General features: G+C 38.7%; 1 protein-coding gene across 2 annotated transcripts in view; it reads left to right on the top strand.

Annotated features, from left to right (window-relative positions):
• The first annotated feature begins 6,435 nt into the window (after positions 1 to 6,435).
• nlgn3a (neuroligin 3a) overlaps positions 6,436 to 25,128 on the top strand; it is a 107,964-nt gene continuing 89,271 nt past the window's right edge. For both annotated transcript variants that reach the window (XM_027008643.3, XM_027008642.3), the window contains exon 1: positions 6,436 to 6,724. The gene's annotated coding sequence lies outside the window, so the exon portion shown is untranslated. The remainder of the gene's footprint in view (positions 6,725 to 25,128) is intronic.

Below are 25,128 nucleotides of genomic sequence, written 5' to 3'. Positions count from 1 at the left end.
AATAAAATCTTTCCTAGAATCAAATAATAATTTCAGGTCTTCCACAGTGTCTTCAGTTGCCTAGCAACACCAGCCCTAGTAAGGACTAACTTCGCGATGCTGTCTGGGTTTGTGAAGGTAATTCAGGGGACAAGGAGATTTTAAAATAGGTTTCATGTGGGTGGGACCTGAACTTTACATCAGTGTTACTGTGGAGTATCGCTCCCAGTTTGGGTTGCATTACTGTCGAAGCCAATATGACTATTAACACCTAAAATAATTTGTCCAGTCATCATTTTGCTCACTGAGCCCAAGCAGAGGGACAAAGGTGAGTGGATGCATTAGGGGCATCATAATGAATTTAATTGAGAGAATATTAATTCTTAATTACTTCAGAAATAATACTGTATATATTTTGTGGTGAACAGGATCCAGAATTGTCCTCACGGCCAACAGTCATAAAGTTTGGGTTCTTTTTACTGGATCAGATGGTGAACTTGTGTTCAATCAGATGCAATATCAATTTTGTCAGCTCCCATAAAGAGTCTTCATTTGTTGTGGAGATAAGATAAGACGAGTCAAATTAAACATGAGGGTCCTGTTCTGAGCCGACATCCTGCTCAAACAGACTTCAAAATGAAGGCCATTCAAAAAATAAAATAAAAACAGAAAAATGCAGGTAAGTCTCTCTGCCATCATGGAAAGAATGAATAAGCAAATCTGCCTTGTTTCGGCAGGGGTAGCTCAGCAGTTAAGGTAATGTAATATGATAAAAATATAAAGTACAATGAAGTAAAAAGTAAAAGCACACACACACACACATACATATATATATATATATAATACTCTTGTACCATCAATATCAAAAGTCAAAGTGAATCTCATATAAAGAACAGCTTTTTCTCTGGAGAATGATTTACATTATTCTTGGCATCCAAATGGCTTACCTCCATTAATACAGAGACTGCAATCCCATAGCCCTTGGTTGTTGTTTCTGCTGCCTTTCCAGGTCTTTCCTTGCTCTGTCAGGGTTTGCTCTCCTAAAACAATTCCACACTGCCTGCAGCAAATCACCTAGCCTTTCATCCCACTCTCCATCCCTGCATACATTAAACTTTCATGCCTGATTTTTTTTTTCAACTTTGATAGGATATGCATATTGTATGGGAGAACAGTGAAAGCAGGTTGCATCAAGTGGCTGGCTACTTACACGTCTTTATTTGTGCTGTAGCATCATATCCCTTGTCTGTCTTTGGCTAAATGTTTTACTTTTAAGGCATCAAAATATGAAGATTGAAAATGCTTCTTTATATAATTCACTTAAGCACAATCACTTGGTACATCCATAGCAACATTCAGAGCTGTTTATGCATTGCATGTTCAGGTGAACAAGCCATAATCAGCTGCAGTGTTGACTTTTCCAATGCAGGAACATTCTGTTCCATTCTACTTGCACTTTTCTATGTGAGAAGACGTGGTTTCGTTTTAATAATACAGGGGCAAGATGACCAGGGCAGAGAGAATTTCGGGTGGCAAATGCCGCAAGACAGGACCGTTATTAAAAAATCCATCACTGTCTGGGTTATGGACCTACTCTTTAGTCAAGGAACAGTTTAGTGGCCCAGCATTCAGGAAGAATCTCACAATTTTCCATCTCGCAAACTTCCTGGAAGAAGCCAGGCCACCGTGATCCTGCTAGAAGGGGTCAGACATGACAGGTCTGTGAGATGGAAGGTGTAACATACCTATGCATGCCTGTGTCAGGTTGAGTCAGGGAGGCTCAACAAACAGCATCCCCAGTACATTTGCACAGCTCTACTTTCGCCTCAAAATCACTTTGTCACATACTGATGCATCATTTCACATGTTGAGCTTTTAAAACTGGGGCTTGGAAGTCCTTTCTGAGCATACAAGATCCATTAGGGGAGCAAAGAAAAATGATTCATGTGACTCGTACATTATTTATCAGATGATGAAGAAAAATATGCGCTCCTCACTTTATCACCATTGTTGACCCTCACGTGATGTATCTCTTTGGGTCGGCCACCTCATTGCTCAGATAGTTCTCTGTAGACATGGTGGGTGCAAAATAATTTTAGATTAAACAGAGCTATGGCCCTTGAGTGGCTTGCGTTTGTAAAAAGGTCACAATTTTATTAGGATCACATATCCTCTCTGGCCCAATATCCTGCACTGGCTTCTTATTCCAAATGTGTGAGATTACCTCTCCGTGCCAACAGTGATTTTTTATATAACTCGTTTTCATATGCACCAGCTCATGCTGAAAGATGCAGGTGAAGGTAAAGTTGATATCCACACTGGCAGAGGTGTTTGAAGCAGGTGAGAATAGGGATGAACTGCAATGGGGAGACAGCTGAACAGTCCTTGTGCTGCATAACTAGAGTTCAAACACTGAACGCACACTACAAATAGAAGGATTCTCTCTGCTAATGCAGGCATAAACAAGCCAAACCTACAGCAATATGTCAGTGATTGTATGTGTGAATGCAAAGCACTGCAGAATGATTGTGCAGTAACGAATGTTCCCCAGACAACATTAAAGACGGGAGAGCTTGTTATAAGTGTCCTTACCATCTAATGTGGCCTTTGTATGTCAAAGAAATTAAGTATGCTAATTTTTTTTTGTGTTTTAACCATTATATGGCAACTGCAGAACACTGGCATTGTATAGGGATATAAAAGCATTTTGCTCATAAATCAGTAATGGATTTTATCTGTTTAAAGGTACAATAGGGAACTTAGATGCAAGGGGCTATAATCATATATTTTGAACTGAATAAGAAATGCCACAGCCACAATATGGTCATACTTTGTGACGAATCAGCATGCAATTTACCACAATCCAGAATCTGAAGTGCTTTCCTTGCAACCTGTCCGCACAGTATAAAGTGCAGTCAGACCCTACAGGCAACTGCACAGATCCTGACAGCAGGTTTGCCAGTGCTGTATTAGCGCCGCCTGGCTCTCCCTCTCTACTGTGACAAAGGGAGCAGATGGAGGCGTCACGGGTGGGAGAAGCCAGAGCTTCTGTTGCTGTGGAGTCGGAGGGAAATTAAGCTACGAACCCGGCCAATCGTCCCCTACCCTCGGCAGGAGCCAAGGTGTCGACGCTTGACGGCGATAAACGGGAGTGTACGGACGCTAATCAAGCACATGCTTGGATGGAGCTGTGGGCCAGGACAGTTTTCATCTCGTCTCATCATGAAACTCAGACTAACTCAGCTCAGTGTTGATTCACCCAGGTCAAGATGAGGTCAACTGTGTGGGTATTGTGTAGCTACGGAACAATGCCTGCATTAATTACAGTGGGCCTTTGGTATGGCTGAAGCTGAGATAGACTGTGCATAAATGTTCTTCCGTTTTTCAATGCTTGTGCTTTGATATGCTGAAGTGATGCATTTGCAATGCCTTCTCTATTTGATTTCCTGTCTTGGTTTGGGCTCACCTTTTGTTTGTTAGTTTTTTACTCTTGAAATTCTCTTTTAGCACCATGTAGTAAATAATTGATTTAGTCTCCTCTTTTGATATTTTCTTCCAGTTGCTGCTTTCTCTCTTCACGCACTACTTAAAATCCAGTACTCTGCTGCTCACCTTGTACAACCTATTTGCCTTATATAACAATAGATCTCCTCTCAAGGAGATACACTGTTGCTCTCTTGCAATTATATATCAGTTTGGAATGACTAATGGTACTGGTATTAATGGCATTAATACCATTAATTGTTGTCAAGGATGTGTGGTTTAATATGTAAAGAAACTTCTTTCCAATCCAAGCACTTTCTTTTCTTAGGTTTTATAACTCACTGAACCATATCTCATATTTAGCCAGAGTGCTCTTTCTCTCTCTCTGAAGCTTCTAGGGTTATTAAGCCGCCTACAATAGTCCCAGTTCAGCAAAAGGAAGTTTCGCTTTACTTATTTTTATGCTGAATGGAGTGAATCTAACCCTTACTTTTATCTGTGCTTCACAATGAGAACTATTGCACTGGCCTCCCTAGCCAGTCACCTTACAGATCACTCTCACAGGAGATTTACAAATCAAATGTTTATATCAAGCCATAAGCATGAACCACAAGCATCCATAAGAAGACTTCCATTCACAAAATCAGCCTCTTCATCTTCTTCATAATACTTATCTATATTCTGCAGAAACAATGGCAGCCTCCCACAACACTTTCCATATGCTATAGGACTGTACTGCTGTTCTTAGGTAGTAACCTTCAGCAGGACAGATTCTGCAACAAGCCTTGTGGAGGTGAATGCAAATCTTCTTTCTGCTGCTGTGATTATTGTCTTCCACAGGAAAGATGTCTTTCAGTCAGAGGCAGTGACAGCAAAGCTAAAGGACATGCCATTTCTAATTGAAGTACCAAACATTTTCATTGGCCTTATGACCTACATTTGCACCACTGACACAGCCAGATACAAAATAAGTGAACACAGCTTGACACCAAGCTTCATTAAGGAAGCTTCACCAAGCTTCACTCGGACAGTGCACGGTGCATATTCTTATCCAAAAGAGCAGCCTGTGCACAGCCTAATGAGCACAAAGCAATTACCAATGATCACAATAGTACCCTGGCACCTAAGTCCGAGCATAGAACAAGAGCCGTAGCTAGCCTCTGGAGGGGGCAGTGAGGCAGCATGCTTAGAAGTGGCCTCAGGGCAGTAGTGTGCTACTTCTGCCAGCCCCACCTGTGAAGCCCTGCTCACTGACATTGGCAGCATGCATTCTGGGAATCCATCTGGTGGCGCCGCTGATGAGAGGAAACCTACTAATTAGCTCTCTCGGAAAAGGGGCTGGGTCGAGCCCAATCCCCAGCTGTCATTAAGCACACTCAGAGAAAGAGAGATAGTGGAAGAAAAGAGTCCGAAACACTGGGGAAACACATGTTCTAAATCCCCTTTTCATGGGAGGGTAGAGGCCGTGAATCTGTTTATGCATGGAAGAGGAGCTACTCCCCAGGAAAAAGTGCCAAGACGATGGCGTGTGAAATGCCATTACATTCAGATGTGCAGAGTAATGATGCGCTCCGTTCATGCCCGTTTGATCCGGGGGAATGGGGAATCCCTGGGCGTTGCCTTCAGTGAAACCCTCTAATTCAGAGCCCTGTAGTGGGAAATATGACAAACCTCCGAACACAAAGAACCCAAGTAGAACATATGGTAACTATAGGATGCCTTTTAAAATTAACACAAAGACAGTGTGAGTCTGTTCCTTGGGGTGCCTATGTCAGTTAAATTTAGGGTAGTGTATGCAGACAGCTGTCAAAATGCTGCATCTACCTACTAGAACTTAAAACAGTAGGCATGTATGCTTTTGCCTTAGTTTAAAAAGAAATAAATGTTCCATCTCCATCCTTTCAAACAGGCAATACAGTTATTCACAAATAACTGACTATGGGGTAAGCAGTGGGGGCCTATTTTCTAAAACAGGGTGCAATTAGTCTTGAGTCATTCTTTTTGAAAGTATAAAGGTTGTAAATCCCACTTAGTCGGTCAGTGCTCACACACTGAGAAACTGTCAGACTTGCTTTCCCTTGGGTAAGCTGTTTACACGCAGGACCCACCAGGGCATTCTCATTCAACGATTAAATTACATTTTGCATCAACCAAAGAGCATAGCAGCCACTCAGATCAAAATGGCTTTAGTCTCTGCTCTCTGCACAGTATTGCCAGGCCAGTAGAGTCAGCTTCACAGGAGGTGGTCACAGGGCTTACCCCAGCCAATCAGACAGAGCAAGGGTTGGGGAATGGTCGAAATTTACCCTTGCATGTGAGCCAAATCAGTAATTAGTATTCTAGTGAATTCCCACCTGAAACCAAAACAATAAATATGTAAATCAGAACAAAGCAACCCATCTTTTGTTCTGCCTATTTTGCAGTTGTGCTACATTAGTCAAGTATCTCTTTTGCATAGAGCTCAACACTGCATGGAGTATTATTGGAAAGACACACTTATGAAACTACATGTTTATTTCTTGCATATTGGAAATGATTATTCCTCAAGACATTGATATTGGGATTTAAAAGCATGTATCTGCATATGCTTAATCACCTTTGCATTGTGAAGACACTGAGTTAAAAATAATCAGATGTAACATTAGATTAATTTCAATTTCATGGAATAATGAAGAAGCTGCAAAGTGATAATTAAGAATAAAAGCAATTAAGCCAAAGCTGGGATCTTAACTCAGGGAAACAAGGAGGGGATGAGGGACAACATTTTGGTTTCTTCATATTATGAGTATAGTGGTTTAATCCAAAGAAGCTTCAACTCTGTAAATTTTATACTGCTCCCCTCGGAAGGGGGATCAAAATCCTACTCGTATCATCCGTGACCGTCAAATGGATGTACCCTTGGTTACCTAGTAACTCGTGCTTGTGTTGGCGTTCCCGAAAAAAAAAAATCAACTGTGTTCGCGCAGCGCGCACTCGTGAAGATCGTGTGGAGACCTCACGAACAGGCAAGACAAGAGGACTGAAGCGCGGAAGGAACGTGCAGAAATACGAAGAGAGAAACACGAAGGAGAAACATGAAAATATGATCGGAGGGTAAATGAAGGACGTTTTTATTTGGGGAAAAAATCATACGAATTGCAGGAGGAGTTGTATAGGGAAACCCTATTGAATTGCGTAGGATTACAATTAGTAAAGCAATATACCTAGGTTTTTTTGGAAATAAAATATCAGAAATGGAGGATTTGATAGTTCGCCAAAGCAGGTGAGTCATTTTTGTGCGCCTGACGATCTGTGCAACATTAATATAGCGCAGTTATGCACATTATTTGTTTTACATATAGGCGAAAATGGCGTTTAAGTTATTAATAAATGACAACAAAATGTAGTAACAATCGTACCGGTTTTGTTCTGTTTTAACGTAGCATGTACACGTTTAGAACATAGTGGATAACGGCTGCAATTAGTTATGTGTACAGTAAGATAGCTTTTTGTTTGGAAAACGTGATTACATGACGGGTTACTGAATTTGGTTTCTCAAAGTTAAAAGCCGAAGCGGTGTGATTGATGCCTTCTAATGTCTTCATATGTTGCCTGAACTATATCGTTATAGTCAGATGTCGATCTAAGGTAAAGATGCTACCGATAACACCTGGCAACACTTGTTACGTGAAAGGCATGTTGCTTCAGTCTATTGTAGAGACTCAAGATTATATATTTTAATGAGTATCTAAAGCTTGTCCTCTTGTCTATGTAACAGGAGAAAAGAACGAATGAAAGATTCACTGACACTGAAAACGGCTTTGTAATAATTTTACGAAGATTGCTCGCTGAGGGTTGAACTAATTTGTTTTGCTGAATATCTTGAGGCATTTGAGCTTTTATGTAATCTTAACATCCATAGTAATAATCTACATGCCAAAACCGTTTTGTTTTTTTTTGTTGTTGGTTTTTTTTTTTGCGGAGTGAATAGACCCATACCTTGTAATTCACAGATATAAAAGCGAATTGCAAGGGAGACTGCAATGTGCTTTGCTGCTAATTCTTAGTCGGAATTACGAAGAAATAGTTGAGATCATGTTTTCTGATATGTAGGCCAATATGGATGCACACCTTGTAGCTCCACTATATAATTCAAATTGATTCACAGACAATGAGAGTGGCTCAATAGCAGTATACGAGGACTAGCAGACATTATACTTCTGTAATAAATTTTCACAGCCATACTGGTTATACCTGATATGAATGGAATAACGTACTCCTGAAAGTCACAGAGTAACAAATAGTTTTTGTCACATATTTTTTATCGAAGGCCAATTCATTTGCCCTACGATTTCCCCTCATTGCAACAGATATAATTTTCTTATGAGTATGTTGTCATCAGAGAAGACTTGGTAGAAAGGGCAGAACTGAAAAGGGGAAGATATGAGTGAGGGAGAATGTGTGCCTCTGAGTTGTCATGGTGATTTTGTGAATAAGCAATTGTTGGCTATAAAGCCAGAGCATTCGAAGTAGATTCCTACAGCCTATCTGAGCTCTTAGTTCAGCATTTGCTAACAGAATGATGGGCCCTTAGTCAAATGCTGGGTTTCGTGCAGTTTCATGCAACTTAATAGCTCTGCAGAGCTTGAAGAAGTTGCCCTGCAGCTCCATTTAGGTTAATCAAATAGCCCCTTATAGATGCCATTCACACCACCTTTTTTTCTGGATTGTATTTGTTATGTGACATTTAGCATCTTGTGAATGATTATACATGGTCCTGCTTTTGAATTTCCTCTCCTTCCATAGGTCTTTATTCATATTCTGCCCTCACATAACAGCTTTCAAGTCCCCCCACTGATTTAAATCTGTTTTCTCTTTCTGTTGTTTTTTCATGTTACAGGCAGATTGTGTCTCAGTGGCAGCAGTATTTGTGTTAAACAGAATTTCTTGCTTAAGTACTTTGAAATATATGGGCTTTCCTCCCATTTTAGAGATGGCATTGTGAAGTCCAGACAGGCATTTTGTAGGCGAACTATATTGCCATCAGGGATAACTATTTCATTGAGATACTCTAAAGATCTGTTTTGCCTAGGTTTTACTTGATACCGTGAAAAGTTTTCTAAATGAGCCAAATTTTATCTGAATTTGAATGCAGTAAGTGGTAATTAATTATTCAAGATTATAATATTTTCCATAACTCTCACCTCAGAGCTGAGCAGCATGACTGAGTCTGTTATCCAATGCATCCCAGTCTATCATTACCTGGCTCAAATGTGCTGAAAGATGGGGGGGGGGGGGAACATTTGTTGGGTGGGAAAAGTTGACCCATGAGATAATAACATTTTGGTGCATGTGATGAAGGTTTGAAGTTATAATATTCTGGCTTTATCACTGCAAAGGTTTCAGATTCCTGAAACTGATTAGTCAGATTGCTAAGCTCTATTTATCTGAAGTCCCCTTCAGAAGACTAAATGTAGTTGCATGTAAAGCATCCCATCCCTATCAGGAACACTTACAGCACCTGTTTTTTAGTGTGTGCTAATTCCAAACAGCCAATCTCAGTAATCTTTATTGCCATTGACTCTAAATGCAACAGAACATAGTTTAATGATACAACTTGCTCTCATGGTTATTAGCCTTACATCTGTGTGTAACAGAAGATGACAATTTAACATTACCAATCCCTCCTTGTTCTTTTCATTGCATTGCTTATGAAAACCAGTTTTATTTTAGTAATGCATTGACTGGTTTGGAATCCTGGTTGTATTATGAACATAGATGGTGGTCCTTCAGTCTTCCATCAGAACAGCTGACTCTCTCCTTCTGCCACCTTTATTGACCTCTTTGACAGATATGCATTGGACATATGCCATCACACATCTGAAGGCCTTTTGAAAGACGCTTGTTTGTTTGCCTCTCTGGATCAGCCTGAAATATCTGTTGTAGGCAACTCCTTGCTCTGCACAAGCTGTCTGAAAATAACTGTAACACCAATCAGAAGGTACTCAAGTAAGTTTAAACAGTGAGTGGATATCAGTTCAAGACCTACACCAAGGGATATTATTAGTGCATCAGAAAGTCTGGTAAAACAACTTGCTTCCATTTTGCACATTTGTGTCACTGTAGCTTTTCTGTGCCTCATGTTTTTGCTTGACATCTTGTAATATCTGTCTCTTACCAAATTTTATTTTATTTTTTTTTGCTATTCAGTTTCATTTTCTGATTATTTTTTTTTTAAGCTTTGAAATGAATAATCTGAAATGAATACTGTGAATGCAAGCATACACATTGTTGACAGGTAGAACAGGCAGCTGCACCCAAAAATCTGTATAAAAGCTGCTGCTGCTGTATGGTTTTTTTTTCTTCTTCACATTAACATCTACCAGACTCGTGAGATTCACTTTCAGTTAAAAAGGTCAGCAGGGCTAAGGCTGGACTTAACTTGGATATACATGCAGATGTTTATCTGAGAGCTTTAGACAGATAAAAAAAAAAATAGTTCACCTTTCAGCAGCATGTGTGGCAATGGATTTATATGAAGACTGAAGAGGAAAAATAATGTTTGGTGACTGGACTGTGTGCTGTAGGAATATACTTTTCACCTGGAAGCAATAAAACCACTAAAGCAGAAAGATAATATTCAGATGAATGTTATGTCTTCTTAGTGGAATATCGATCTTATGGAACAGAATGTCAGCATTTGGTTAGATTGGGAATGATGACAGGAGTGAGGATATAGGAGTAGGCACATGTGTGTTCTGAAATCATTTTTGTATATTTATTTAAGAATAAAGATTTCAATATTCTGCCAAACAGCATATTCAGTTTACACATGTGATGGAAGAACATCCAATAATGTGCATAGATTAAAAAAATGTCTGTGCCTTGTAAATATAAATATTGTGCCAGTCCTTAAGTTCAGTGATGCAAACAAAATAAAATGATACGGTAAGATACATAATTACAATGTTAAATGGTTCCATAACAGATAAGGTTTAGTAACATTTTCCATTGTACCAATAGTAACAATAATGGTGGCTAATCACTAAACTGCCTTGTTAACAGTAACCTCATGTTGAACAAATGTGCTAAACAATTTACAACTCACTATATAGTTACACAATTACATATTGGTAAAGAACAATAGGAAAGATAACTTGCATGCTCTTATTTAATGCAAACAATCAAAATCCTCGAAGGGGACTTAATAATAAATTTGCTCATAGTGCTAGGAACAAATTGCAAAGCTCTGACCAGCAAGAGGATTGATGCATCATTAACAAGATGACATGTGATTGGCTCTGTCTTCCAAATATGTAATACTTATTTGCTTACTATTTGCTTATGCCAAAAGAGAATAACTAGGTTTTTATATTATTACTGTCCTCATATGGGATTAGATGTGCATAGGGCCGTGTATACAGGTGACCTTTTGACATCAACCTCTACAGATCCTGCATGTCCATCAGTGCCAGGGAACCCATTCACATCACAATCAACCAAAAAGCACAGGCCAATCATAACAATTATCTCAGTGGGAACACTTGTAGATCCTCTGTGCCATTTCAGACGAGTTTGGAGATTGAAGAGGTTTGTTGTTTAGAATTCCCTTTGTCAGTGAGTACAGTATTAAGTATATCATATGACACAGACTGAGAACCTATGGAGAGCATTCTTCACCAACTGAAGCTCTAGCTACCAGGTGCAATACACCTGGTAGATTCAAGCGGAATGTAATTTTCTGTTTGGTGAGGTGTTGCTAAAGTCCAGGGTAGAGGTTTGCAAATGCTTCCCTCAGCTCCATTTTTACTCCATAGAAATTCATGCCCTAATTAGATATTAACTCAAAAGATTTTCCCCTATGAGCACCAGATCTTCTCAAGGCCATTTGGAAAGTTGGAGTCAATACCAGTGAGTAGATCCAGATGTACAGAATTGGTGGTGAGATATTTAAAAATGCCCCACTTCTCACAGCACCTAAATACTTTAACTTGAAAGGAGGAAGAGCTGCCATTTTAGCTTTCTACCTATTATATTCTGGGCAGTCATGCTTGCCTCATGTCCTCGCAAAACCCAGACATTCCTCTTAATCTTTGCAAATATAGTACTGATACAATGCAGCAAAGAGAGCGCCATACCCTCTACATGGTGCAGTCTAATTCCAGCTCAAATAAGATGACTGGAAGCTAAAACTTTGGAGTAAGGGCACAGAGGCAGCTATTGGATGTCACAGGTTTACCTTCAACAATTGGTTCCCTTCTGGAAAACTATCCATTTGGGCATTCTGAAAGACTAAACAACAGCTGATTGTCAGATGAGATTCATAGAAGTTGTAGTGATCCCACAAAATATGCTTTATCTCTGATATTTAACCCCTGCAAGGACTTTAGCATGGGAGTATGACTGGCTATTCTGACTGAATTTCGTGTGACTGATTGTGAACCTTGTCTACACCGGTTTTGCACAGACAGCTTGGCTGATATAGTTACCTCTCGTGAAGTCATCACCAGGATTTCGCATACTTCCACAAATTGGTCAGCTCTTGGAATTCTACAATCCTTAACACTTTAAACAAAGAGAGATTATTTACTGTTGTCCTGTTAATGGAATACAGGTCTTATGGAATGAAATGACACTTACTTGGCAGCACTTAAACTGGGAATGATGACAAAAAGGAGGATATAGGAGTAGTGTGTGTTCTGAAAGAAAGAAATATATACAAAAATTAAGAATACAGATTTCAATATTCTGCCAACCAGTATACAGTTTACTTAGTAAAACAAGAATGTTGACTAGGGGTCACAATGCACATAAAACTTCAATATGACTGCATGTTGTCAGAGCTTAAGTAAATAAAGTTTGCTCCATGACAAACATAATAATCCTTGTGAGCTATGGAAGGCAATGTAATGACAGTGTTAAATGCCATGATAATACAGAGATTGTAACAGTAGTAACTGTGGTTAACTGCCATACTAACATTGGCTGCATGTTGAACAAACATGCTAGACAATTTACAACTTGGTATTTAAATATAATTACAGATTGCATATTGCTAAAGTACATTAAGAAAGATGGCATACATGCTCTTAATTAACAAACAAACAAAACTCTCAATGGGAAGTGAATATTACATTCACTAATGGCGTTAGGAACAAATTACAGTTCTGACAAGCTCTGACCAGCAAGGGGTTTGAGATGTCATTACCAAAATGTCACGTGATTGGCTCCTTCTGTACAGATAATGCAGATTATGGAAGCTCAGCATATCTGCTTCATTCCGTTTCTGTGACAGATGCCACAAGAATGTAACCACAATGAAATATAAATGCTTGGTGACGGTGTTTTCCTGACCTTGTCTCAAAAGATCTCTTATACTCGCATAAAAGCATCCCCATGTCCTCCACCTCCAAGGACGCCTTTATATGCATCACTTGTTTTGTGCTCCATTCACTGTGTGCTGGCGAAGAAAAAAAACATCAGTATCTCTTTTTAGTCATGTAATACAAATGAAACTCTTCCACTTTTCAGCTGTGCAGTGCACATTTTTCTTGAAAAGTGATATCTTAAAGAACTAAAGTTCGGTGGGGGGGCTGTGGGCTGGGTAGGTTTTCATGGATGTGAAAAGGAACATATGTACATAATTTATCTGCTTGCACAGAAATTACTCAGTTAGATGTACAGGTTTATTCAGGACCAGCACTGGACCCTTGGTGATGATTTGTTCCTTAAGTTGTTGCCACTTAAAATGTAAATGATTTTGAATTTTTTCAACAGCCCACACAGTGGTATTTCACAAGTGACCCGGAGAGCTGATGCTACAGAAGATGCCTTTTGAAGTGAGAGCTGGATCTTTTAAACCCAAGCTAAATAAGTGTACCTAAGGAGAGGTAAAGGGGCAAGCCTGTCATCTCCATTGCCTATGAGCCATCATATCTGCTGTTGGATCTACAGTGAAAACCAAGCCAGGCAGGCATCTCTACTCATCTCCTGTAAAAGAAGTCCTTGGGTTTACCAAAATATGCTGCCCTTCAAATGTCGAATCAAAATATTTTTCAAAGTGAAGACCACCAAGATTTGTAGTTTACCACTATAGGGAAGGTTGCCAGGAGCTGAAAGTGATTTCATAAGTATCTATGTTTTCCAAACTGGAACTGTAATCATAGCAAGGTTTGGGAAAGAAATAGTAAAAGATGCCATTTTTTGCATTTCCAGTCTGGATATCTTAAAATAACCATCGAAAACTTTGGCGATGTTTGTCATATTTCAAATGTCAGAATACTGGAGAATATAAATAGCTTATTATATGGCATCATACTGTTTTAGTGCAGCACAGCATGTAGTTTTGCACTGACAGATAATATTGCCCAGATATAGTTACATTATTATTCCACATAAAAAGTCAGACCATGGCAGTTGACTGGAATTTAAATAAAGGAATGTCTGTGATACACACACACAAGCATCAAGAGGTTATTTTTTGATTGTTTTATATGGAAATGACTCCAGAAAATGAATTGTATCTGAGAGAGAGAGAGAGAGAGAATGACAAAGACCTTATTTTCCACAAATTGTAAAATTTGTAAAATCCATCTTTCTTTTACAACAAGCACAGCCAATTTAGTGTGAATTGATTTATTATTTTAGTTGAAAACAAAATCATATTAAAATGTTTAAAATGTTCCTGTATTTTCCAAGAGCAAAGTTTTAAAATGCAATGACTCTTCAGGGTAAATTTAGCCCTTTGTGTCAAGCAATTTGCCATCACTAGACATTTGGAATTTTGGCCACTTCTACAAACCGTCCTACTAGCCATACAGATTCTTAATATATTATTGTTAGTATTTATGTAGTGCCTTTCTCAAACCCAAGGACGCTTTACAAATATCACTTTTTTTTTTCTTTACACACACACACACACACACACACACCCCTGATGAGGTGTGGCAGCCTATTTGCACACAGCACTGCACTGGGTGCAGGGAAAGGGGAGGAAGTCAAGACAGATTACCAACCACCACTGGACATGCACACAAAAAAATATATATGACAATTTAAAGTATCCAGTCAACCTAACCTCCATGTTTTTGGACTGTGGAAAGAAACCAGAGAAAAGCCACACAGACAGAACATGGAAACTCCACCCAAATAGAGACTTGACCTCAAGACCCTAGTGCTGAGCAGTAAGCATGCTAACTGCCAAGCCAGCATGCCACCGATTCATGTTTAGCTGAATGATGCTTAGTAATAAGACCTGCTCCTTATCTATGGCATGGAGTGAAGAGTGGGGATGCCATGGTCATTGTGCTGTACAGTTTTTTGGATAACTTAATGAAGATAAGGCCTGGAGAGACTGCTTCTGGAGGTTATCAGTGATCCCTAAGGGCAGGCTTTTAAGGAGCTTAGTAAAAGCTGGTAGCTAAAAAATGTGCCATAGGCCACTGCAATTAGGCTGCTTTGGAGAGCTCCTCAATCAGCCTATATATGGTCTGCAATCATCAAAGGTCTAATCCCATTCATGGTATTCAGCCTTAATTTGAAGGAGTTCAAATGGGTCTCTATGGGCCATACATTTTGTTAATATGGTATAAGAATTGTTGAAGAGAAAATTGGGTATTTGAAGGATGGTGTGGAATTTCTAAGGCAAAAAAGAAATAGCATTTGGGGATATTTGAATATTTGTCATTGGACGTCTAATAATTGTTATATGTCTATACTGAATATGAATAGTATACTTGTTTAATTGTAGAAAAGGGTTTCTGATACTCCCCCATATGGGAATGCAGTACACACACACACACACACACACACACACACACAAAGCGCAAGGGAGACAATTAGTAGCTGACTGGCTCCAGACTGCATGAGCTTCTTCCCCACCCCTTTTCCTCCCCAGCTGTCGAATCTGTACTCCCGAGTCCAGTTGTAGTTACAGGTCCATGCCATTGTTGAAAAATTAACAGTCAAGAGCCACAAAGGCTCATCAGAGGAGGCAAAGATGTGGGTCATAACATAGCGAGCCATGTAGAGCCTGAAGAACCCTACGTGCAGTAACCAGTGTGGGCTGGTCATGTTGTGGCTATAGCCTAACCTCGTCAGGACTTCAGATTTAAATATTGCAGATCTCTTAACGATCCATGTCAAGCTGTTTGAGTGTGCAAAGTGACAAATATGGGATACACCATCGGGACAAGACTAAGACCTCTAGAAAGTTGGACTAGACAGTTGCTCGTTTTTTATTTATTTTACTCTTAATATTGTTGTTATTGCGGTGACTGTTGTCAGCCAGAGGAGGATGCCCCCCCTTGGCTTGTTCACTGAGGGGTTAAATTTGGACATTTGTAACACTGCTTTTTGCTGTTGCAAAAAGTGCTATATAAATAAATTTTGATTTGATTGAAATATGCAAAAGCAGCTAACAGGATGTATAAGCAAATCATGGGCAGTTAGCATGACCTTGCCCTTTCTGTCACTAATAGCTTTCCTTCTTTTATGTTACCATTCTTGTTTGGTGTTTTTGCAGCACGTTGTGAATTTGGCAAGTCTCTAGATTGGTCAAACAGTACAGGCCCTGGCCTCGGGCTTCTGGGAGTAAAAGTGCAAGTGCTCGCAACTTTTAGACTTCGTCCATGTGCTTACACAAAGTGACAGTATGTTTAATAGCCCCTTATCTCTATGTAATGTAAAAGAGAAGGATATTTGACTGTTTTCAGGCAACAGTTAGCTTTCAGTCATCCTTCTGTAGTTTGACAAAATACCCTGAGGTTTCATGAGGATGTGGTAGTTGAAGACTGCAAAGTGTCAGCTGAGTGGACATGTAAGATTAGAAAAAAACATATTAAGGAAAGGAAGTTCATTTTTAGTTGCTCCAGCCCTCAGTCCAATTATTGAAAAGAAGCTACTTCCACAGTTCCCCTCCCCACTTGGTCTTGGGGGAATCCCATTCTGATTCTGCAGAGAGACGGGGTTGGTAGCAACAGACACGCTAACCCTCGGGTTCCCCTAAAGGAAAGAGTTTACAGAATAGTAGACTTCAGATAGTGTCATATTTGCTAAAAATAGCAAAAAGCATTTCTGATAGTGCTGATTGGTTGGTGAATTGACACTGGAGTAGCAGTATCTCAGCTGTCATGGCTACTACCACCACCCCCTGATGTCCCTTGCTATACCCCACCACACCTCCACCCCAGCCAACTACTTCTCGTTGCTCTTAATGGACGTTCTCTTGTGGGATGGGCTTCAGACACATGCACACCATTGGGACAAGACTAGGACCTTTAGAAAATTGGACTAGACATTAATTACTTATTTTTTAAATTCTATTATTAGTTATTTATTTTTCTCCTAAAATTATTATTGTGGTGACCATTGTCAGCCAGAGGAGGATGCTTTGAGCCTTGGTTCCTCTTATGGCTTCTTCTTCATGCTCTAGAGAGTTTTTCCTTGCCACCATCACCCTTGGCTTGCTCACTGGGGGCTTGGACTCTTGAATTAAATTTTGATTTTTGATTTGATTAGCAGAAATGTTAATGTCCTACTGCTCAAAACAGGTTTGCTGTAGAAAAAATGAGATATACAGGTTTGCTGTAGGGAAAAAAAGGAAATTTACAGGTAAGGTTTCTTTGCTATTTTTATTTATTTTATGTTATACCTACTTATGCTTTCCAAATTAAAGGAAGAGCCTGGCCAAGTGGTGAGAAGGTAGTGAAATTTTTCACTTTTAGCTGTTTAACTCCATCACCACCAATCATTTTGGACTCTCTCGTTGGCGCCTTTAGCATGTGACAAAAGACATTACAGAATGGCAGTTCTCCTTTAGAAAGTAGCCACTCGTATTGTGTATGTATGGTGCACATACAAAGTTCAGGAGGGTGAGGAGCAGAGACAGAGAAAAAAGATCACAATCAAGGCCTGGATGCCTCACCCTCCATCTCTGCATCCATGTTTTCATGCTATGCCATAGACGTTCTGGAAATTACACTGTTGTTGAACACCCTATGAAATTATGTGGATTTGAACTGTCCTACCAAGCTGAAGTGTTGTTTTCCATGCTTTTCATCCAGATAGTTTACAGGTATGTTGGGCTTTGCTGGCAAATCGATCAGATTGTCTTTGCAGATATCCAATTACTTATTGGATTTTGTTTGGTGTGGTGTGGCAGCACATACTCTTAACCAAATATCTATGCATCAGAAGAGACACTTTAGTAAATGCATTCCAAAAGCATGTCTGAAACTACAAATTGGATCAAGTAAGGAAGAAAAAGTAATGTGATCTATTTACTCAGATATCTGAATATGGCCTTACCAGCCAGTTAAAATGTTAGGAAGCACTACGCTTGAAATATAAACTTTTTCTATGGCCAATTATGTATGATTATGTATGTGTTTTTGGTACACAACATAGTATCTGGTCATAGTGACATCATGCAAAGTGATATTAAGATTGTCTGTGATGATGATACTTTATCACAGGAAATCATGTTGAACAAGACCTAATAAATGTAATTCCAGACATTCAATTAACCAGGGCTGTCTGAATCCAGTCCCAGAAGACTACAGCAGTACAAAATTGTGTTTTCAATGCTGCAACATTAGATCATCAGTTAAAGATTAAATACTTCATGAGTCACCAATGTACTTATCAATTCATATCTTGCCTCATCCAAATTATTCCCTCCAAAACTTAAGGAAGAAAAATTTAACACATGATCAAACTTATTACATGCTTGTGTTGATGTGAATTGTAGAGCTTGCCATTGATTGGTTAGTGCATGAATTACCAAAGTTGTTGCAAAGTTGCTTGCCACTGATGCTAGTCCAGTGATGTTTTACAGGTGTCAGTTTATAGCTTCAGCTAGGTAGGCAACACATCAGTTTCCCATTTGAAAACACTCCTATTACTTCATCAAGCCTAAAGCCCATCTGTGCCTGTATTTTCCTACAAAGAAACCAGCCTTTATAATTCAAGTATCCCCTTGTGATGACATTGTCGCTGCCAGTTAAGTAGACATTCTCCAAAAGTGCAGGTTCCAGGAAATTAATGAGATTTTAATCTGTCACATTGGACCGAGCGGAAATGAAGAATTTTTTTCTACCTTTGTTTTGCAATTCTTGATTAGATTTTGAACAGTCCTTCAAAGAATGTCTACAACAAGGTTCTTTTTGGTTTTGAAAGAGCCCTCTATCTGAAAAAAATGCAATATATTCAAAATTTGAGCTCTTAGAATGCATTGGTGTTATACTATCAATATAAATGAATAATTCCTGTTGATATGATGGCATTTTAACTATTAGTGTTCAGATATGAATTTTTAGAATACATTTCTATATTTAAAGACAAAGAAGAAAAATAATTGATAACATTAGAAATTTGATTCTTCCACAAATACATTTGTATTGGGAACTTTCTGGTGTGGCTGCATATGGATGAATAAAACTATGCATGTAGATGTATGTGCAATAGTAACCCATCTGAAAAGTTTTGTTTTTGTAACATTGTAGGAGTGATTTTCTAAAGTTCTTCTATGCAATTACTTACAATATCATTGTTATTTATGTTCACTATTAGGATGATGTTAAAGAAAGCTCGCAAAAAATTACAAATCTGTCAGTCTGTTCAAATCTAACCTTCTGCATTTGCTCTGGGAATGCTTACCCAATATTGGGGTCATTGCAAAAATAGACGACTGAATTGAGTTTCTAAGACATGTTCAGTGATGAATTAGTAGTTCTAGGTCAGTGTCACAGCGGTCTGGGTGAAGGAGACAGCAAAATGAGTCATTAGGAAATTCCCAAGCCACTGTTTGTTTGCCATGAAAACTGGGTGAATGTAGGGAGGGGTGAGGTAATTGTGATGTATGTGTGAGAGAAAGACAGACAGAGAAACTGTATGTGTGCCTTTACAGATTACAATTGAGAAGTCATCCAAACAACACCTTGTATGTGCTACAACCTCTCCTGTAATTCGCTCATGAAAGCCAACACAATCAATAGACTTTAATCTTGACTTTCCTTAGAGAAATGTATTATTTACAGAGCCTGACAAAAAGGATCAGATGTTGTATTGTATAAGAAAGGAAACACTTTCAACCAAGGATATATGATAAGCACACATTTCATTTAGTCTGTGGCTACATCGACAAAGTTCATAACTTTAACAAGAAGATCCATATCCCACAAAACGAGTATGGAATATTCATTTGCCCCCAACCATACTTTGACAGCTACTCAGGCCATTAAGTGGTTTCTTCCTAATATTTTTCTTCCACTTTACACTTCAACCTCCTACATTTCTGCCTCTCTAGCTAACAGAGGGACTTCTTAAAGCCCCATGTGAAAATTTCAGGGTACCTAAGCAGGGTGTTCTCAAAGCCATAATGGTAGTGAGCAGCTCATTTCTGAAGAGTGAAATAGCAAGATAGAATAAGCACTCCTGAGAGATGGGATAGGAGAGGACAAGAGTGAGAAAGGGAAAAGGGAATTTTGAAAAGGAACATCGGTGAAAAGTAGGAGAAGACAGCTGAGCGGACCAGCAGGTGATAAAATGGCATGGACTGGTAATTCCTTGGAATTAATGAAAGTAAATCAAATATGGCTATACTTATGTTGGGCATTAATGTGATCAGTGTCTAATTTCAGTGCTTTGTGACACTTCACAGAATACCATTGACATGCCCTAATTCACACCTTGTCTCTTTTTCTCTTTCTTTCTATACTGCTCTCTCACTTTCTCGCTCACGCGCACACACGCGCGCACACACACACACACACACACACACACACACACACACACACACACACACACACACCTATAAAGAAAAGGTTATGCTCCTAAAACTGCAGTACTCAATGCATCAACTCAATGGTTTATTCATCCAAAGAATATAATCATGGTAAGGCAATTTGGTAAATTTATAATACTTTTATACATTATCATCTTTCTTTAATATTTCAACTTTCATTAGAAAGTATGAGTCATAACAAATAACCTGACTGTGACATGCAGAGGCAAAGCAGGATGCGGGGACGAGCCAAGTCTAACACACAGAACGTTTATTTTACACAAAGATCACAACGCGGTTAGCAAACTAACCTGGTTCAAACATCGACAACACCTATCCTCAGACACAATACTTATATACATGCACACTAACAACACACAATAAGGAGCAGGTTTGAAACACAGGGAAGGTGTGGCCATACAGACACACACACACACACACACACACACACACACACACACACTGGGAGACTTTGGGGGAGGGGACACTGACCTGTTGTTGTGTTTATCATCATCCTTTTGTCATATCCTCTTTGTTCTGCATCAGGGTTTTGATTTTACTGACTTATTTTGACAAGTAAAGTCAATAGGATGTCTTGATCTGATGGAAGGAACACCAATCAGCAGATACATTTCTGTGTCCCCTTGTCAAAAATACTTTTACACTCCCTGCAAACTGAGATTTCAGGCATTATACATCATCTTGTTTGCTAGTTAAATGCATCTTGATTTGTGATGCGAAACAAAAAGCACAACCTTTTAAGTTTGAGTCATGTTTAATTATCTACTTATTTGGTTCAACAACAAAAAATCATAATTACATAGTTTTAAATGACTTTGTGCTTATTAATTTTGCTGTCCTAAATTCCACAAACATGATAGTTCGATGTATATATTTCATCATTTAATTTTGACAGACTTATTAATTGGTAAATTGAAATTGAATTGTATGAAAATTATTGAAATATTTTTCTTTTCAACTGTCAGCCTAGATAATTCTTATGTAGTCAGATTTGTTTTTTTTTTTAATTTTCTCTTTCTTTCAGCAAATTATTAAAAATCTAAGTCACACATTTGTTGTTTAGATATAAAAAATAGAGGTCAAATGCATATCAAAATGAACTGTCAAATTAGTTCCAATTTTTGATCCCAATCCTCTGCATAGCACATTGCTAAGAACAAAATCCAACAATAACAATAATATTATCAGTGTAACAGTGTACAGATGTAATGCATGTTGACAAGAACATATTTCTTTATGAGTTGTACAGGCTAAGTTAACATCAATTTGATGTTGCCAGTGCATCATAAGTCCTGTGTATGCTGTCTCTAACATGACCTCATATCTGGCAATAGTGTATATTTTCTTGCACAGAGCTGTTCCTAGATGATTCTTAATATATAAAAACTGAATTTCTGAGTCTAGACTAAAACATTACATCGTTGCCAAGGGCTACAGTCAATGAACACACCTGCATGGCAGATTAGTTATTTCAAAGTGCAAGAACACTCATCTGACAGTGAGGCCTTTTCAGCCTTTGGATAAGGGCCTTACAGCAGATCTATTCATCTGATTATGATCAAATAATTCCAATAGCTGAACTGTGCACATAAAACCAAACTAATAAGGTCCACACTCCCAGCTTCATTGCTGGCAGAGGGTTTTTTTAATTAAAAGTGCCAAGGCACATGTCTCTAGCATTATGGCGAAGGACTTGGAAAACATGGCGAGTCTCCCAGGTGAGCACACTGCTTTTATTCCGATCGTGTTTACTGGCACATAAAGAGAGAAAAGTTGCAACACGAGACAGGGACCTGTAGATGTGCTCCTGCAAAAAGCTTCCTCCTCTCTGAGTGCCTTTAATCAAATCAGTGACCTGGGATTCGCCCGACATATTTCAAGACCGTAAAGCACTGATAGAGGTGTTTCACCCTCGGCATCTTTAGGAATCCATCTGGCCTCTATAAATTCCACAGCTAAAAGAGGGTCTAAACAGTTGCCTAGGTGATGCTGTCGGAAGCATAGAAAATGCAGATAGTGTAATGCTAAAGCAGGGGAGATCATTTAATTTCAGACTTAACTCAGCATATACAAGACTGTGCCAGCACCATGGGCAGTGCCCCTTTCCCCAGATCTCTGCTGAAAATGAAACAGCAGTCCATGCAGTAAAACAAGGGCCATCCTTTTCATTTGGGAAGCCCACACAACCTCTGCCCTGGTAAATTACTGCTTTGAAGGCCCACCAGCACCAAATCTTTTTACCATATTTGCCAGGTATATTGATAGGAGAGGCTGTGTGAGGGAATACACTAGAGAGTAATTCACAGGTATGACTTACAGAAACACATTACTCATCCAAAATACATTTTATCCCTTAAACAAATTACATACCCTATACAATGAATTATAAATTGCAGGGTTGTGTAAAGCTTTCAATAATTGACAGCATTTTTCATGTTTAGCTTAAGTGTTTGCATTTCAGGATTGCTGTACTAATGCAGTTCTTTGATGCATTAGTCTGAAGAGAGGTGCAAACAGGGAATAAGAGAGTCAGAGAGGATTGAATTTGCTAGCCACAACTTGCCACATTTTTCTTTTTTTCCCCCCAAATGCTCGGCTCTACATGCTAGATTCTGTGTTGTGGAGTAAGCTTCAGTAATTCACTAAGCATTGTTAAACAGAACATATATAAACATACATTCATAGATGTGATCATGTTTATAATTGACAGTTAACTGCTTTTAGCCAGCCACAGTGTAAATAATCCACTAAGTGAGTAATCTACTAAACTCAGAATAAAGGAAAATTATAAAGTGTGGTACCTTGATTGGGCATCTGATACCTGATAAAACTCAATATGTTTTCCAATGTTTAGTCATTGTTGCATGAGGAAGTACACTTGAATGTGTATTAAAGGAATGCTGTTTGCTTTGTGTTTACTCTTTTTTTCTTTTGCATTTCAGTATCTTAAAAGGAAAACCTATGACAGAATTTGTTGTTAGTCTTTGGAATCTGGCCTACTTTCAGGGATTTCCTAGTTTTCCACTGTAACATACTTTAACAACGAGAAAGGACTTCTACCTGCATAAAACCTACTGCCTCCCTGTTGCCTTGTAAACACACTGTAGATTTTGGAGGCCAATTCTTTTCTGTTTCTTACATATTCTTGCATATTCTTAAATATAACCTTGAACCATGCTGTCCTTTGTGATAAAAGAGTAGCATTTGACCTTGGAAGTACCTTGAACAGAATTAGTTTGAATGTATGCTCTCTAAATGTTCACATTTACAAGTAGTAATTGCTGAATAGAAGCAAGAGACTTTATATGGCACAGGTATTTCTTTACCATTAGTAATGTTAAAATGACATAACAATAATAGGCAAAATACATTGTAATTAAGTCATATCCACTCATATGCGGTCATATCCTGTCATACACATACCTTGCCATACCTTGTCATACACATATAATTGTAGTATCATATCCAGTAATAATCCTGAACTTATAACTACACTTTAACCCTAGCCTTTGGGTTTATGGATTAAGTAATATATAAAATTATTCACTGGGCTATCACTAAAAAACCATTAAATCATTATTGTCCCCTAATCATTTTGCTGCAGACATGCAATGTTTTATTTTTAATTAGCATACTGAGTTCATTTTTAGACCAATGGCTTATAAGGCTGATAAAGAAAGAATTCTTGGTCAGTTAAACAGAGGCAGGAAAATCCTCTGGGTCATCAATGAGCATACAGGGCAGCTTCTTTCACTCATTACTAAATGCAAAAAGGATTATTCTTCGACTACCTTTCTGGTTCTCTTCGTGAGCTGCTTTCATGGAAATTAATCACATTTTAGTTACAGTGACTGTCCGTTCTGTCATCTTCTTTCCAGTCCAGTTGTGAAATGTCTTTGGGTGAAATAAATATAGAACAATGTTCCATCTGCAAACCTGTATCTTGACAGAAGAGGAATCAAGTTTGACATTTCACCTGCAGTTCAGTGCTAGTAATGTTATTAAAGGTGCATTCAGCACTTTGGATATATTCAGTATGCAATATGCTTATGTATAAATACAATGGCTATTGTTATGCTAGTGTTCTTATTGTATTGAGTGCATTGTATTAAGTTCCTATCTGATGTAGATGCTATTGAAATATACTAAATATAAAATATCAAAATACTGAATAATGCTTAATAAACTGAAAGCTTAGGAATGTGAGTGAAGCTAATACTTTTTTTCTTCTTTAAGAAGAATAGCAGTGAATGACAGGGAGTTTCACAGACACTACCTTTAAAGGACTGCTCTGTCTGATAGTTAAAAGAGCAGTTTGGGTATGGATACAGAGCTGACTGACATCTGTGGCGCCGGACATCCTGACCTTGTATGACTGCAGTCGACTGTACCATCTGAGTTCCTTATGGGTGTCTTGTGGTGATTGCAGTGTTGTGTGTGTGTGTGTGTGTGTGTGTGTGTGTGTGTGTGGGTGGATGGGTGTGTAGGTGTGTGTGTGGATATCTGTGAATAATGACTTGCAGCAGACAGTCCTGAGAGCTGTAGCCAAGACATCAGAGTCAGCAGTGCTGCCTCCCACACAGTTTGATGGCAGTGATGCATTTTTTTGTAGCAATCTCAAAGGATATCATAACATCCTTTACATACCATAATATATGATCTGTTCTGAACTTCTTTAACATCTTATTTCATTATTGTACTCACTTAGGACAGTTGTGTACTTGGTGATTTCATTAAGGTTTATCTGGATTAACTCAGTACTACCTTACACTGAGATTCTTTGGAGCTCTGTTTTCATAATATATTTAAGCCCCCATTGTTACATCCTTTCAGACAAAAAATACATTGGAGTCATGACAAGAGATGCATTACCTAATAGATTT

Source organism: Electrophorus electricus, chromosome 16 (genome assembly GCF_041902795.1).
Source record: "Electrophorus electricus isolate QZ-2024a chromosome 16, ASM4190279v1, whole genome shotgun sequence".
NCBI classification, from domain to species: domain Eukaryota; kingdom Metazoa; phylum Chordata; class Actinopteri; order Gymnotiformes; family Gymnotidae; genus Electrophorus; species Electrophorus electricus.
The sequence above is the reverse complement of the archived record's forward strand: the minus strand, read 5'-3'. Positions and strand labels throughout refer to the sequence as shown.